General features: G+C 35.5%; 1 protein-coding gene across 1 annotated transcript in view; it reads left to right on the top strand.

Moving 5' to 3' along the window:
- LOC125653998 (serine/threonine-protein phosphatase 6 regulatory ankyrin repeat subunit B-like) overlaps positions 1-17,306 on the top strand; it is a 1,068,599-nt gene that overhangs the window by 112,731 nt on the left and 938,562 nt on the right. The window lies entirely within an intron of this gene.

The raw sequence follows: 17,306 nt of genomic DNA on the forward strand, positions 1-17,306 counted from the left end.
TTTTTTTTTTTTTTTTTTTTTAAAGATAGGTAGTAGAAATATGAGATTAAAGCGATGAATTCATTGCATTTACATTTATTTCGGCAGACTGGTCACAGAGGTCGGGCCAAAAACGGGCTTATCCCCTGTGAGACTAGCATTTCTGTAGGTGTGCGTAACAAAGAAGGATAACTCATTTAATTTAAATTCGGGCTCGGACTGTAGAATATTCTTATGCAAAAGCAGACTGCAAATCATTGTGATTGTTTTCTTCCTACACAGTGTAAACAAACTCAGTCAGGTAAATACTACGTACCACAAAATGATCTCAGGCAGGGTCAGCAAGGCGGCCATATTGCTCATTTACGTGCCTGTAGGAGCACTTACGATAGCCCTAGACCACTCGGTTACGATCAATATTGATCGTAAATCGCAAGTCGTAACTTTTAGTGAAACGGTTGTACGTACTATGTTTACTTTTAAGGTGGGTCCTTAGTCTTGGATTTTTGGGGTTTAGGTAGCATTTTTATGCCCCCGAGATCGAAGATCGGGAGGCATATTGTTTTTGTCCTGTCTGTCATTCTGTAAATCTGTAATTCTATCATTCTGTCTGAAACTTTAACCTTGCTAATAACTTTTGAACAGTAAGTGATAGAGCTTTGATATTTCACATGAGTATTTCTTGTGACAAGACCTTTCCGTGGGTATCAACATTTTTGACCCCGTGACCTTGACCTTGGAGTTTGACCTACTTTTTGAAAACTTTAACCTTGCTAATAACTTTTGAACAGTAAATGATAGAGCTTTGATATTTCACATGAGTATTCCATGTGACAAGACCTTTCCGTGGGTACCAACATTTTTGACCCCGTGACCTTGACCTTGGAGTTTGGCCTACTTTTTGAAAACTTTAACCTTGCTAATAACTTTTGAACAATAAGTGATAGAGCTTTGATATTTCACATGAGTGTTCCTTGTGACAAGACCTTTCCGTTGGTATTAAATCTTTTGACCTTGACGTTTAACTTACTTTTAATTTTTTTTTACATTGGTCATAACTTCTAAATGGTAAATATTAGAGCTTTCATATTATACATGAGCATTTCTTTTGACAAGATCTTTCTACTGGTACCAAGATATTTGCCCTTGTGACCTTGGCCATCTTTGGAATTGGCCATTATCAGGGGCATTTGTGTTTCACAAACACATCTTGTTTTGTTTGGAATCAATAGATTAGCCTAACATTCGGAGTAATGAAAAAAGGCAAATTAGTTAAGGATTCCCATATTAATTTTCATTACTGACACTACTGAAGTCATGTACCCCTCTGTAGATTTTTATGAAATTCATTGGAAACAGTTATTTGTTGTTATTTTAAAATAAAAACAAAATAAATTTAAATTGCATTTATTTATGAGGAAACATGCCAATAACTAAAACACATGTCATTTTCAATATGTTCATCAAGTTTTAGTATAATAAGTGCAAAATTATTGAATTAGCCTTATTCTCCAAAATGTTAAAAAACAAACTAATATAGACACAATTTCCTTATAGCATGGTTTATATATCATTTTTTCTGTTTATATTAGTAGATGTACATCTGTTATAGTTATTTATGAAAAAAATCCATATCTTTCCTTAATAATTCCAAATCTATAGCTTCCAGAGTATGCATACGCCCATAAAAAAAACAAGTCTGGCACCATACAGTTGAGCTATTCAAAACCACTCATGAATTAAAATTTTATGTAATTTCATGAAAAGACACAGATAATAATTATAATTCCTTATCACCTTGGTAAAATATTTGTGAAAAATATAGGAAATCTATTGCATAATGGACTTGATAAATAAATTAATGAAAACAGAGTTATTGTCCTTGGATTCAAGATTTTGAAACACATTATTGACTATTCAAATATAACTAAGACTTTTGAAATATTTTATGGCTAACAAGATTTTTTACAATAACTATTGAAAAAGACTCCAACAAAATTTATGTTCCAGTCATTAAATCATTGACTTTGGAAAATCTTATGACGTCACAGGAGTGTGAAACTACGTTAACGTATGGTCGCGGATTTACAGACCTTTTTTTCTCACCCCACCTGAAAATTTGACCGAAGTATATAATGTATATAATGTATATACCACTCAGAGAAAATTGTTTTTCATTCAATAGCACAGTTTCTATTAGTAATTGCCATTGTTTTAACAGTTAGTAGCGACACTGTTTTCCCGGAAAATTCCGTTGAATTACATTGAAAATAATAGCGATTGACTATATTCATTGCATAATTCAACTTAAAATAGACAGAATTTGGCGCTGTTCAATTTGATAATATTGATATCAAAGCAAAACAAAAACAATTCGAGTTTGTTTTTTTAACAAAAAGATGTCAAAGCAGCAGTTTTAACGGATAATGTTAAAAATATTCGCGACGTCATTCAACAATGTTATTCAATTATTTACAAAATATGTATCGCAAAACTTCTCCATATATATAAACGGGTACATTTATATTGCGCTATATATCTTAACCATGCATGTTGCGCGGCTAATAATTGAAATTCTTTTCTTTTGCGATCATGTATGATCGCAATAACAATGAATAAACTAATATGATAGTATAATTTTATTTTTAAATACCATTAAAGTTAAATGAAACGCGTGCTACTAATTCTAATTTTCGACCAACTTCATTCTCTTGTTCTTTTTAGATATAAGAGTCTTGAGCCCGTTGCAGTATTTGAAATACCGTGCGCCCGACCGACCTCGAGACGTATAAATTTTGCCACGGGCGAATACATTTCTAGATATAGACGCCCGACTGGACGTGATAAAATTTCCGTTAAATAGAATTTAGATGAATGAAATTCATTATTCTATACCTGTAACAAAGTGGACAAACCTCATCAACTTAGTACATTTTACTGTTTATTCTACCGTGTATCAAATTTCAATATAATGTAATGTACTAGAAATGAATTAGATTCGTCGCACATCATTAGAAGATAGATGCATGTAGTAATACATGTAAAATTGAATTTTAAAAATGCAGTTATTTTCTCAGGGCCAGTAGGTCTTTGGCAGGGCTAACAACTTTTCTAAGCAATCAGCCCTTCATGTTGAGCTGAATTTACAGCGAGTTCAAACACTCCTTGTTGTGGGCAGTTGTACGGTTCAACTTTGCTACATTACATTTATTGTTTACTCAATACCGACATTCATATGTAAATATGATCGATTCTCTCTCTCTCTCTCTCTCTCTCTCTCTCTCTCTCTCTCTCTCCCCCAAATACGCGTCAAATTTCTTGGGGGAGGGGGGCTTTAAACTCCTGCTCAATTTTCCAGGGGGTTCTGGAAATGTTTTCAGAGACATTTCCAGGAGGACATATTGAAACTTTTCTTTATAGGATATCCCTGCCCAACGCTTCAATTATTTTATGAATTGTTCGATCTTCACGAAATTCGTATTATAGGATAGGAATTAAATTATGAATTCTTATGGCTTTGGCTAATGATGAAAAAATCCAAACGTCTAAACTACATAATTTGCAAAAATCCAGTAACGGTCCAGTGGGTTCATACAGTTTTAATGTGTTTCAAATACCTTTGGGCATTTTCTGATTATGTAACAAAACTTCTCTTCGTTTAAATGAGCAATAAAGTTTTTAACCACCTTGATAACAAATAAAATCCTATAAAATATACAATGCAGATTTCGTTGATTTTCAAAAGTGACATACAATACACAGCTGACCAACCAAACAACTGATGCTATAGATAATGTTATGAATGCCAAAATATGCTTTTTATTTAGTTTATTTTTATTTACTTATTTTATTAATTTTGACTATTCCTATCCAAAGTTGTCGTTCGTACGAACGAACCCGACTGTTTATGTTTTTATAACGTCACAATATTATGACGTCACAGTCGACTCAGTGGTATTTCGGGAAAATTGTCTTGCAACCTATGTCGAACTTATCCCCCTTCATAGGCCCAGTAACTGCAAATTTCATTTGTTTATCGAGAGCTAGCGAAGTCCAGGTAAGCAAAGAAGGAATTGGGGATTGTCTGATCAGCAACTCGTACCGTTGAGCCGACATGTTGATCTTTAAAAAGTCCCATTTCATTAACTGGTTATTGATGAGTATCGCCATGTACTTGTTTCCTATGTACAGTATATAATCTGATGATATTCTTCAAGAATTTTAAAAATTTAAAACCTTCCTTTTGATATCAAAAAGCCATCGATTGTTATCATGTTATCATTTCTTTATTATTGGTTCAATCATAACTCGTGGAAGATTACTACAAAATGGCAAATATCCCGTCTGTTTTGCGCGTGGCGTTCGATGATGGCGGACGTAACGGATTGACTGAGAAAAGTTATACGAATTTACGGAATATGTGTTCCACTACAGACTCTGTAAGTAACCTTAGCAATACTATAGATAGTGTTTTGAACGAGGAAGATACAATGCAATGTGCATATAGTCCACAAAACTCTGAAATAGTCCATGTTCTGACAAACAATCCAGTGAGCGAAAACCAACCTGAGCACAATTTGGTTGAAGAGACATTTCCCAATACTGTGCTGACAAATTGTACATGTGATTTTGAGTCGTTTGACAATGTTCTACAAAATCTTCCAAAGGAAATGTATATTGAAAAACTGTTGCAGTTAACGTCCAGTAACGAACAGCTTATAATAGAATATAGGACATTTCTTTGTAGCAGGGCTAAAACCATTGAAGGGTGTCCTAAGGGAAACCTCATACAGCGTAGAAACACTAAAGCCAACCCAAGCTCAGTAAGATACGCAAAGGACTGTTTTGCTCTTTATATATTCTGTAATGGTGACAATTCGCATCTATCAGATGTTTTTGACAAAAAACAAGATATTTCTGAAATATCAAGCGCATTTACCATAGATCAACACTACATAACGCAAACACTTGTAGAACGTATGCATGAACTTGAAGTCAGCGCATCAGGCACAGACAAAATTATTAAAAACATGCAAAAAACTATAACAGATCTCAAATCTAAAAATTCTTCATTAATTGCGGAAGTTGATAAAATGAAAAGTGACATAGAAGTCCATGCCACATTATGTGAAACTTTTCGTAAAACCACTAAGGCACGTCTGAAGTGTGTTGAAGGTCTTGACTTTACTGAGGAACAAGCCAAATCTCAAAAAATCAGCAATGAATTATCTAGATTGTCCAAACTTTGTCAAAGTCTACAGAAACAATTGTCTGATATAAAGATGTCAAAGTCATATACTGCTGTCGTTACCCCACCGAGGGCCCCAGATAGTCAGTCTCGGATCAGTGAAAGCACTTCGCGGTCCAGTGATCATTCACAAGGTTCGGCACCAAATAACGGTACAACAGAGAATTCCACGCGAAACACACAAGAATGTCCAGATAAATGCAAAGTACAGAAAGAAGTTACTGATGAAAATCATAATGCACCAAAACATCAGTCAAGTGTAAAATTAAGTGATACTAGTAGTTCCTGTCCAGCACTGACAGACAGTAGCCACTCAAAAAACAATATTCCCATCCCTGTGCATATTTCCCGGAAGCCCGACTCGTTTGTAGCAAAACAATCTGGTCTAAATCAAGCCCATGATCCAAATCAAAAACGAGACGTATTTCTCGGAATAACGCATCATAGACGGAGAAACGCTCAATTTTACCTCACGGGCATAGACTGTGACACTACTCGGGATGGCATTATTAACTATGTACGAGACAGTAATATCCGTGTGACGTATCTATCCTTATTCCAGTCCAAATATAATCAGGACTGTTTGTCTGCGAAAATCCACGTTCCCGAAGAAAATCGTAAAACATTATGTGCGCGTTCATTCTGGCCTCACGGAGTCAAATGCCGTCCATGGATCAATGCACATGAGAGACAACGAAGTCGCCAAAACGATTATAAAGATACTCTTCACAATGAACAATCTTAGACAATACATAATGTTTTGTATCACTATAGTACATGTATATATGTTACTTACAATTTTGAATTGGAATGTCAGAGGAATTATGTCCTCTAGTGTATGTTTGACAAATCTTTTACGTTTATCTGACTGTGATATTGCTGTAATCTCAGAACACAAGTTACCCGAATCATGTTCTAAATTCTTTGGTTGTATTGATAAGAATTATATAAGTGCAGCAAAATTTGAAAAATCGGACAAAAATGATGAAATAGGTAAAGGAGGTGTAGCAATATTATACAAAAATTCCTTAGAATTTTACACATCTTCAGTTTACACTAACTCCAACAGAGTTGTTGGTATCTGTTTAAAAACTCCAAATCATGTTCCATTATATGTTTTTGGTGTGTATTTACCTTCTGAAAACAATGTTGATCAATATAGAGAAGTGTTGAATATACTTAACGGATTATTCACTAATTACTCAAATCATGGTCATGTAATTTTTGCTGGTGACATGAATGGAAGCATACTACAAAAAGATGCTGACAGAACAAATATTTATAAATCAGCTGAACTTACAGATTTTGTCAGGAAAAACAACATGTATTGTGATGTTACTAGTAGTAAGAAAAACCAATGTCAAGATGTTTATACATTTGTACCCTGTAAAACCATGTTAGATTATATATTTGTTAGTGAATCCCTACAAAATCGTATTTTAGATTATGCAATTATAGAAGAAGGTATAATATCTAGCACCTCAGACCACTTACCTATAATAGTTAAGGTTGAAGTTTTGGAAAACCCACACACATTATTACCAAACACATCTAAATGGCCTGCGTGGCACAGAATATGCACAGATACAAAGATCAAGTACTGTAATCAGCTGAAAAAAGACTTAAACCATATACTGCTCGATGAGAACAACATGTCGTCTGTAAATGATATAAATACATATTCAACAGAAATTGTTAACGCTGTGATAAAAAGTGCCAAACTAACTATTCCCATGTGTTCATATAATCCTCATACCAAACCTTATTGGAATACCTCAGTAAATGAAGCTCATAAGAACGAAATGGAACTTAGAGTCAAATGGGTAAAAGAAGGAAGACCTCGGGGTATGCAGCACATATCGTATGCTGAGTATAAACATGCAAAACGCCATTTCCGACGATGTCAAGAAAGCGCCTCCCAGGACTTTATTCGAAAAACGTACGAAGATATCGACAACGCTGCAGGAATCGACATTCGATTGTTTTGGAAATTAATTCGTCGACAAAAACCACGCCAAACAAAGTTATATCCAGAAATACAGTTTGCCGAAAGAGTAGGAAATACACCTGAAAGTGTCGCCTCAGTTTTTGCTGAATACTTCTCAACTGTGTACGAGCCCGGACAAAATGAAATGTATGACAATCAATTTTACAACAATACCATTCGACAATACAATCGTATCAAAATACAAGAAACTGAAAATTCTGCCGATCTTCCAGGTGGATATGTTACAGAAAAGGAAATAGTTGATTCTATAACACTATTAAAATCAAAAAAAGCCCCTGGGCCCGACAAAATTCAATCGGAACATTTGATTCATGGAAAAAGTGTATTATCAAAATATTTATGTGTATTATTCAACAGCATAATAAAACTAGGTAAAATCCCCTCTGGATGGAAACAAGGTTTTATAGTACCAATTTTCAAGGGTGGAAACAAACAAAAAACTTCTCCTGACAGCTACCGACCCATTTCATTATTGTCTACTATATTCAAAGTTTTTGAAAAAATCATCTACACAAGGATTATGAATGTAACATTCAAAGAGAAATACCCGAGTCCTCAACAACAAGGTTTTCATAAAGGTTTAAGTTCTATCACAGCTGCATTTAACCTTCAAGAAACAATCTTACATCACATTGAAAACGGATCACGTGTATATTCATGTTTCCTAGACAGCCGAAAAGCCTTTGATACAGTATGGAGAAAAGGATTGCTTTGTAAAGTTAACGAAATAGGTATCAAGGGAAAATTATGGACATTGATAGACGACTGCCACATCGATACCAAAAGTGCTGTAATTGTAAATTACCAACAATCAGACTGGTTTCCGGTTGAACAAGGAATACGGCAAGACGGTGTCTTATCTGGATTTTTATACACAGTTTATATCAATGACTTACTTAACGAACTTGGTCACATCAATAAAAACTTCGGAATTCATAATATAGAGTCATCGACCCCTACTCTCGCAGATGATATTGCCTGTTTATCGTCAACTCCGCACTCACTCCAGAATATGTTGGATGCAGCATACAATTATTCTTGTAGATGGAGATTCTCTTTCAACGCTAAAAAATCATGTATTATAGTATTCGGTAAATCACACAATGTCGTCTCAAATCAATGGTTAGTGGGTGATGAAATCATTCCTGTAAAGAGTGACTACAATCATCTTGGGATCATTCAAAACTCTCATTTCAAATCTCTAACCAGGACAAAGGAGGCATGTGACAAAGGCAGACGATCTTTTTACTCCATAAAACACTTATCTTCAGAAAATTCCAATCCAGTTACTCTTGTGAATCTTTATAAAAAGGTAGTCATACCTTCTACATTATATGGATGTGAAATTTGGAATGATCTTAAAACCCAGGATCTTCAGATGTTGCGTCGACTTCAACATTTTATCGTTAAAGATATTCAAAGCTTGAATCTATCAACGCGGTCCGATATGTGTGAAAGCTTATTAGGTCTCAGACCTATTATATCTGAAATTGATAAAAGGAAACTATTGTTTTTAGGAAAACTGTGCAATTTCTCTCATAATGTGCTGGCGAAACAAATATTTCTCTTCAGACTCTTTACATTTTTGTGTAACCCATGGGAAACCACGCACGGATTCATTAAAGACATTCTAGTCATTCTGGATAAGTACTCCTTGACGCAATATCTAGCATCTTACTTGGAATCTGGTGCCTTCCCAAACAAATATACCTGGAAAAAAAACTGTAAAATCCTCTATTTCTCTTTACGAAGATTGTGAATGGAATAAACGAACATATCTTGACTCAGACTTTACGCGATTTATACAGTTACATGATGGAAAGGGGTTGCCAAGAATTTGGAAAATCATATGGTCGACACAAGAAACCAAAATCATTAAAACCTTAGTTAAACTCTGGACAATACCTCCCATGAGAAACATATATACATGCCAACTTTGTAACTCCGAATATAATGATATGTTTAAACACATTGCCTGCAGTTGTCCCAACTTTTCCTCAAACAGAGAACAATTTTGGGACGATATTACAAACCTTGATCTGTGTGTCTGTGCAGAATTCTGTGCCCTTGATGAAGAAGATTTATATACATATATGTTAGGTAAAGCCCCAATTTATCCACTGTCAGAACAGAAGGAAAAAAAGTTACTACTTCTATGTGGGAATTATTTAATTAAAGTTTTTGCTATATACAAAAGGTGCATATGAATTTCAACTAAAAGTTAGTATACAATAAGTTCCTTTTATATCACATTTCCTTTCTTTTTTATTCATTTACATGTAATTATGTAATGGTAGTTTGTTGTTTTTTTGTTTGTTTGTTGTTTTTTTTTTTTTTGTTCTCACATTTTCATATTTGTACATATGTTCTATGATTCATCCTTAATGTAATATATATATTTCTGATAAACTCTCTGCAAAGAGGAATAAAATATTGAATGAATGAATGACTATTCCTATCCAAAGCTGTCGTTCGTTCGTGAACCCGACTGTTTATGTTTTTATAACGTCACAATATTATGACGTCACAGTCGACTCAGTGGTATTTCGGGAAAATTGTCTTGCAACCTATGTCGAACTTATCCCCCTTCATAGGCCCAGTAACTGCAAATTTCATTTGTTTATCGAGAGCTAGCGAAGTCCAGGTAAGCAAAGAAGGAATTGGGGATTGTCTGATCAGCAACTCGTACCGTTGAGCCGACATGTTGATCTTTAAAAAGTCCCATTTCATTAACTGGTTATTGATGAGTATCGCCATGTACTTGTTTCCTATGTACAGTATATAATCTGATGATATTCTTCAAGAATTTTAAAAATTTAAAACCTTCCTTTTGATATCAAAAAGCCATCGATTGTTATCATGTTATCATTTCTTTATTATTGGTTCAATCATAACTCGTGGAAGATTACTACAAAATGGCAAATATCCCGTCTGTTTTGTGGCCTCTTTGAAAATTGCACCAAAAAAGAAAAAAAAGAGTCGATCTGGAATGCGAATTGTTCAGCTATCTCGATGAGCCTTCTTGCCTTGTTTTCATGTAATTTCCATGAATGCATACGAGGAATATGGCGGGGGGGGGGGGGGGGGCAACGCTATATCTTCAAAATTCCCATTCTAGGAAAAAAAAGATGCCATTGAAAACTGAATTCATTGAAGTAGCCTTCTGTCTCTGTAAGGGATTGTGTTTGGAAAATTCCAGCATTTTTCCGTTAAACTTAAGTGTATATGCAATTTTAATGAATTTTTTAAGCTCTTGTGTTCTTTACCAATGTTAACACGATTCATAATGACATCAGATGTACGATTCGGTTCGGGGTAGGGAGATGTTCCTCTTCTGTTAATGTTAAATCTATATGTGTTGTAATCTTTGGATATTGCCGTAAGGCTAAGAGTTAAAAAAAAAAAATTGTTTTATATCAAGCTATATACGAGTAAGTTCTACACTTTATGCAAATCATGCAATTTAATCAATCGGAGTAGCGATAGTAGATGAGCGGATCATAGGATCTAATCTTAATTAGATTCGATAGTGAACGCCCCCATGTCGAAATATTTATGATCATTTGACGTTGCTGGAGGAATTTCGAAAGCCAACAATTACATGACGCCGTGAAAGCGTGAACGGCCTACAGGCTGTTTGCGGGACACATTTAGCGATAAAAGACTGTCAGACGAAAACAGGGTATAGATGTAATGTAGAGAGAACCACTTTGAACATTGGAGGAGGAGTTGAATTTCATGTTTAACATGAAATCACCATTCAGTACGACTGCATTCTGTAAATCTCCTATGGTAATTCCTAAATATCCTAAGCAATAAAAGAAGCAATAGTTTCTTCCACTCCCGGAGAAATAAATGATAAATGTTTTTGGATTTCTTGAATTACTTTATTGGAAGAACTTAATTTTTTCTAGAAACCCTTAAAATTTGCGTCATTTTACTAATTTAACCATATTAAAACTGATAGAAAATAGTACAAATTACTTAAACAGGAGACATATTTCAAGTCCTATAAAATCTGTAAAATCCAGGAGCTTCTGGGAGCCCCCAGACCCCCTGTCTCATAAAGTGGCGCCCCCATAACCATAATTCCTGGATCCGTCCTTGGTTGCTGCTGTATGTAAGTGATTTTGCAATAAAAGAACAACAGTATAGACTGCTTGGATCATTATCACGGTGAATGAAACTGATAATGTTGTAAGGCCGTGTTCTATTTGTTACTTTGATATATTTATTGCATATACATGTAACGGGGGTATATTTCACGCATATAACGGGGGTTTCATATCTTCAAAATCTGCCACAGGGTTGGTCGTAAATTGTCAGAGCCGAGAAAAATGAAACATGTATTATGAAGTTACCCTTATCGCAATCTGTCATTGAAATCCAAATGATCAAAATATTTAAATATATTTTTTCAACACAAGGCTTTCAACTTTTCATGCGACAGGACTTCAGATTGGAAAATAAATTTCCCCGATGAATTTTGAACTTATCTGTAAGGTACCTCACATTGGTATTGTGCAATTACACAGTTACAAGAGGTACACATGCCACTAATCTACCACTTGCCTTCTTCCAATAAAGGAAGTTTCGAGTTTTACAACTGAACGTTACTAAAATCCTAATTCAATATTTTTAATAACTCTTTGTAATCACTGTACGGTTATGCCTATACTATTTACTATAAAACCTGGAATTCCAAATTTGCAAATCATAACTTACTACCCGGTACACTGTACATGCATGTCGCTTTCTGACAATTTTCATGTTGCTGTAACTCAGTGGTAGAGTTCGTTTCGTAACCAGGAGATGGTGAGTTCGAGCCCCGTCTGTGCTATGGTCGCGTCAAACCTAAGACGTAAACATATTAAGTGATTGCCCCTTCGCTAAACGCTCGGCATTTACGAGAATCACGGGTCTTTCGGATATGACATTAAAAATGGAGGTCCCGTGTCGCGGCAGGTTTTGGTACGTTAAAGAATCCTCACTGCTACGGCCATAAGCGCTAAGCATGGGTCTGAATTTGTGGTACTTCACCAACAATAAGTGACTTCTCAATATGAGTGAAAAATTGTCGACGGGACGTCAAACAAAGAAACAATCAACCAACTCAATTGCTGGCTTTTTTTCTTCTTCTTCAAATAATTGGAGAAAAAATATGTTATCCGCAGTATTTTGGGATAAACTGTAAGTCTTTTTACTTGTACATTGTAGGTGATTGCTGTTGAGTGATTGAAGTTTTCCAAATCAAAGACTTTACTGAGAAATATGATGGAAAGTTTAGAACTGTTATCGGGATCAGATACTTCTGTTGATGGGATGCAGCCCCCTGACGATAGATCAGGGACGCTTACCCTTGTTCTCTCGCATTCATCAATGTTTTCAAGTCTGTCTGATTCCTCTCGAGTATCTACCAGAATTAGTAGCGAGGAATCCGAATATCACCCAAATTCAGTCGCCAGCAGTGTAAATTCAATGTCCTCGATGGACAGGTACTATAATTATCGAGCTGACTGTCATTCTGAATCAAGCAATTCTTCAGAATTTCTCTCTGTATCCATGCGATTTAACCCCACCGGTTCGTCAAGAAGATCTAGCAGAACCGATAGTGGTAAATCGGATTATCACCCAAATTCAGCAGCCAGCAGCGTGACCTTAATGTCCTCTATGGACATGTACTGTAATGGTCGATCTGAACGTTTTTCTGACTTTGAAGAGAACGGAGAAGGGGAAATGCAGAGCAGTGGACAGAAATTGATGTCTTTAAACTCTGAGACATCGAAATTGTCTTCCTCAAAAAAGAGACAGAACAAACTTAATGGCAACAAACTTATAAAGCCAGACTTCCCTGTAACAAAGCCGTTCAAAGTGAAGATGACATATAAAAGTTAAAACATTCACATACCTGCACAGTCCAACGTGGGGTCGACTGAGAAAAAGAAATCCATTAAACAGTCCGTTCCCAGGGGGGAGAAGGAGGCAGAAAAAGTGAAGATGACAAAGTTCACACTCAACGAGCTACACAAGCACAATATGAAAAACAATATAGAGACAACGAAGCTTATCAACAACAATGTGTGCAATTCCAGTTTGAACCAGCACCATCGCGAGACGGTAAGCAGACGTAGGATTCGTTGTACCGCTACGGGTCTTTCAACAATTCCAAATGTTCAGTCAAGAGCATGTTTATACAGGGAAGAGGTGAAGTCCCCTAAAGGTTTCCTGCCAGGCATCGTCCCCAAAAAGTACAGCGAACAAACCCACGAGGACCACGGTGGCATATCAGTGCAGAAAACAGTGGTTCGTCCGAGGAAACCGGCAGTGGACAAACTCCCGCTGATTGATGAGCACATCTTTAGTATACCAGTTCACCAGCGACCTGAGGTGAAATCAAAACGCGGTGAAAATTTAGAAGTTCCCATTCTAGATCGGGGCGACCAAAGACCTGATAGTAGGAATGTTAAAGGAATCAGCAGGCATCCGTCCATACAAGTAAAAGCTAGATTGCCAGCTCTATTGTCGCGACATCAGTTAGACGATAGGTATTTAACCAACCCTAACATACTTGAAGATCGGGCCCAGAAACCGCCTTTCGATACAAATGTCGATAACAAAGAGCCAAAGAGAATATTTTTCCGAGAAGGAAATTCTAAAATAGCTTTTTTGTCCAGTATTTTTCAAATGCATCGTAATATAAGTTTTAAAATATACAAGTCTTTGTAATAGTTTTATTTGTTTCTGGAAATCTAGATTAATTCACAATCTCTCTGTATCTTTGTTAATCTGAGCTTATCATAATTACTGTATTTGTATATCGTGACTTACCAAATGAACAGCTCAATTGTATAGTAGTAATTCATGGCTTACCAAATGCAAATGCAAATCTTGTTTGTATATTTGTAAATCATGGCTTTCCGATTGCATAGCCCATTTGCATATTCGTAAATCATGGCTTACTGAATGCAAAGCTCGTTTGTATAATTGTGAAGCATGGATTACCGTATGCATCATTGCAGTATATACAACGAGGTGCTGTTACTTGCATGATAAATCGTTTAGTAGTGTATTAAACACGATTGTATAAAATAGCTAATCACCATGCCATAGCAAAGTGTTAGTATTTCTTGGCTAATCAAATACACATGCTGTGTTGGTTTAATTGCATAATTGTGAATCAAGAATTTTTCAAATGTGTAATACTTATATGGTCAATAATATATTTTAAATAAAAAATGCTATTTACAGCGTCTTTCACTATTAATTGTTCTATACGTAGCAGATCATCAAACGACAATGTTATATTGAAAAATATAGTGATTTATCCTGAAGATACTGTACGTGTAATTATTTTAGCAAGATTCAAATTTTGGCGCAAAATTCATAGTTGCGCTAAGATATGAAATCCTCTATTTGTTTATTATCATACGTGGGGATCGGGATTAGAATAGGTGCTCAGTACCCCTTGCTTGTCGTAAGAGGCGATTAAATGCCATCGGGGTGGTCCTTCGGATGAGACCGCAAAAACCGAGGTCCCGTGTCACAGCAGGTGTGGCTCAATAGCCATAAGCGCCGAACATGGGCCAAAATTTTGCAGCCCTTCACCGGCAGTGGTGACGTCTTCATATGAGTGAAATATTCTCGAGAGGGACGTTAAACAATATTCAAACATACATAGAAGAAGCGCTTAATCTTGATTACGCCAAATAGTGCATCAGCTCCTACTGCGCCAAATTTTAGATACGCGAAAATAAGTAAATACACAGTAATCGTTTGTGATATTGATTGAACTTTAGGTGACCATCTTAAAAATCATATGTGAGCATAAAGATAATTGATATTACAAACTTGTCTATCCTATTTGGCTCAAAACAAACATTTATTCAAACATGCTCTAGTCAGCTCTACATTAGAATTTTGTGAATCATGTGATTAGATACCATGTATATGAAGAGGGCACATTTAGCTCTAGATACATCTGACCATCTCCCAATTCAAATGAACCTTTGTACTGACATCAAAACTCGTGTATTGTGTGAACCTATTAACTCTCTTCCAGCATGGCACAAGGTAAATTGCTGTAAGTTCAAAGAATATGAAAACTATGTTAGTGACCACAGTGAAGTTTGTTTAGCAGAGTTTTAAAATCTGTTGAAATTCTTGATTTATTTTACAGTTTGTAACATACTGCTGCATTTCTATATATCCCCAATACAAAACGTCAACTTATCTTAAGCCCGAGTGGACGCCGCAAATAATAAAAACAACTGCATAATACTGAGCCTCGTTTACGAAATAGTTGTGCGAAGGACGTACTCGTGGTATGGACCATGAATCTTACAGAAATAACAAGTATGCAAAATGAAACTTCGAAAGGAGTCCAATGCTGAGCATGTAGATCATATGTCCAATGCCTTTAAAGATATAGAGCAAGCTTCAAAATGTGATGTTCAGCTCTTTTGAAAATTAATAAAACACTTGCGTCTACGGAACACTCGCAGATATTCAGTGATACAATTCAACGGTAGACCGTACGACGACCCATCTGGTGTTACCTCACCTTTTGCAAAGCATTTTTATGATGTCTACAGTTTCAAAGAAAATAATAATTTCGATTCGACCTTCTCTTTCACGACATTAATACCTCGCACAGTAATTTGGAAAATATTTTCCATCTTCATCATCCCGTTGGGATCCGCGTTAGAATAGGTCCTCAGTACCCCTGGCTTGTTCTAAGCGCCGACCATAGGCCTAAAATTTGCAGCCCTTTTGTCTCCATATCAATCAATCAATGCTTTATTCTCATAAATGTACAGTCATACATTACAGAGAGGAGGTTGGAAAATACAGAATACTGCATATACAACATGTACAGGAATACATATCTTTATATTACTATGTATAAAGTGGAGAAAGAAAGATTCAACAAATGAACATTACCACAAGATCAAGTTATATCCTAATTAAATTATTAAAACTACGTAAGGTCCACATATGAGTGAAATATTCTCTAGAATGTGGACCTGTGAAAGATAAAACATAAGAAAAGTAGAAAACGTACACACTCATACAGAATGTACACATACGCTAGGTTAAATATTTTGAAGAAGACTGAGATATCCCATGCTATTTTCGGTCTGTAATACCTGTTTTGGGGGATAAAGGTAAATCTCGAGTTTAACTTATTCCCCTTGAATATTTGCTGGACACCAAACAGCGAGAAGTACGTATAACACGACAGCACAGAGAAACAAATCGATACATGTATTGTACATGATACGTGGTTTTATGGAATTCGATCTGTCATAATGTACTCCGTTGTAGACAGTAGTTACAGGTTTTGATTATAATTTCATTATTATTATTTCAAATGTAACTTATTTCTCTTAAGGATAGGATGGGTCCTCTCTCTCTCTCTCTCTCTCTCTCTCTCTCTCTCTCTCTCTCTCTCTCTCTGTAGGGGGGGGGTGAGTAACGTATATATTACACAGTTCGAAGTACTGTCTATGTATGCATTCTCAAAGTCTGGTTTATGGAGCGCCAAATTAACATAAACACAAATAATGAAGATATCTTCAATTATTTCAAGATATCAATTCAATTATTGCTCTCTTTAATTGAATTAATGCGCACATTAAATCAATTATTGCTCTCATCAAATGAATTAATGCGCGCTTCAATTCAATTATTGCTCTCATCAATTGAATTAATGCGCGCATCAATTGAATTAATGAGAGCAATAATTGATTTAATGCACACATTAATTCTATTATTGCTCTCTTCAATTCAATTGATGAGAGCATAAATTGAATTAATGAGAGCAATAATAGATTTGATGCGCGCATTAATTCAATTATTGCTTTCTTCAATTTAATTGATGAGAGCATTAATTTCGTAGAAATATTGCTCGCTATAATTAATTTAGAGCTCGGTATCAATAATTTGATGATCTCTATAATTCAATTGAAGATATCTTTAATTATTTACAATGCTTTTGTATAAGGAATTAATTAAAGAGAGCAACAATTCAATTAAAGAGATCATTAATTCAATTGTGGATATGTTGAATTG

Source organism: Ostrea edulis, chromosome 7, assembly GCF_947568905.1.
Source record: "Ostrea edulis chromosome 7, xbOstEdul1.1, whole genome shotgun sequence".
In the NCBI taxonomy this organism is placed as follows: Eukaryota; Metazoa; Mollusca; class Bivalvia; order Ostreida; family Ostreidae; genus Ostrea; species Ostrea edulis.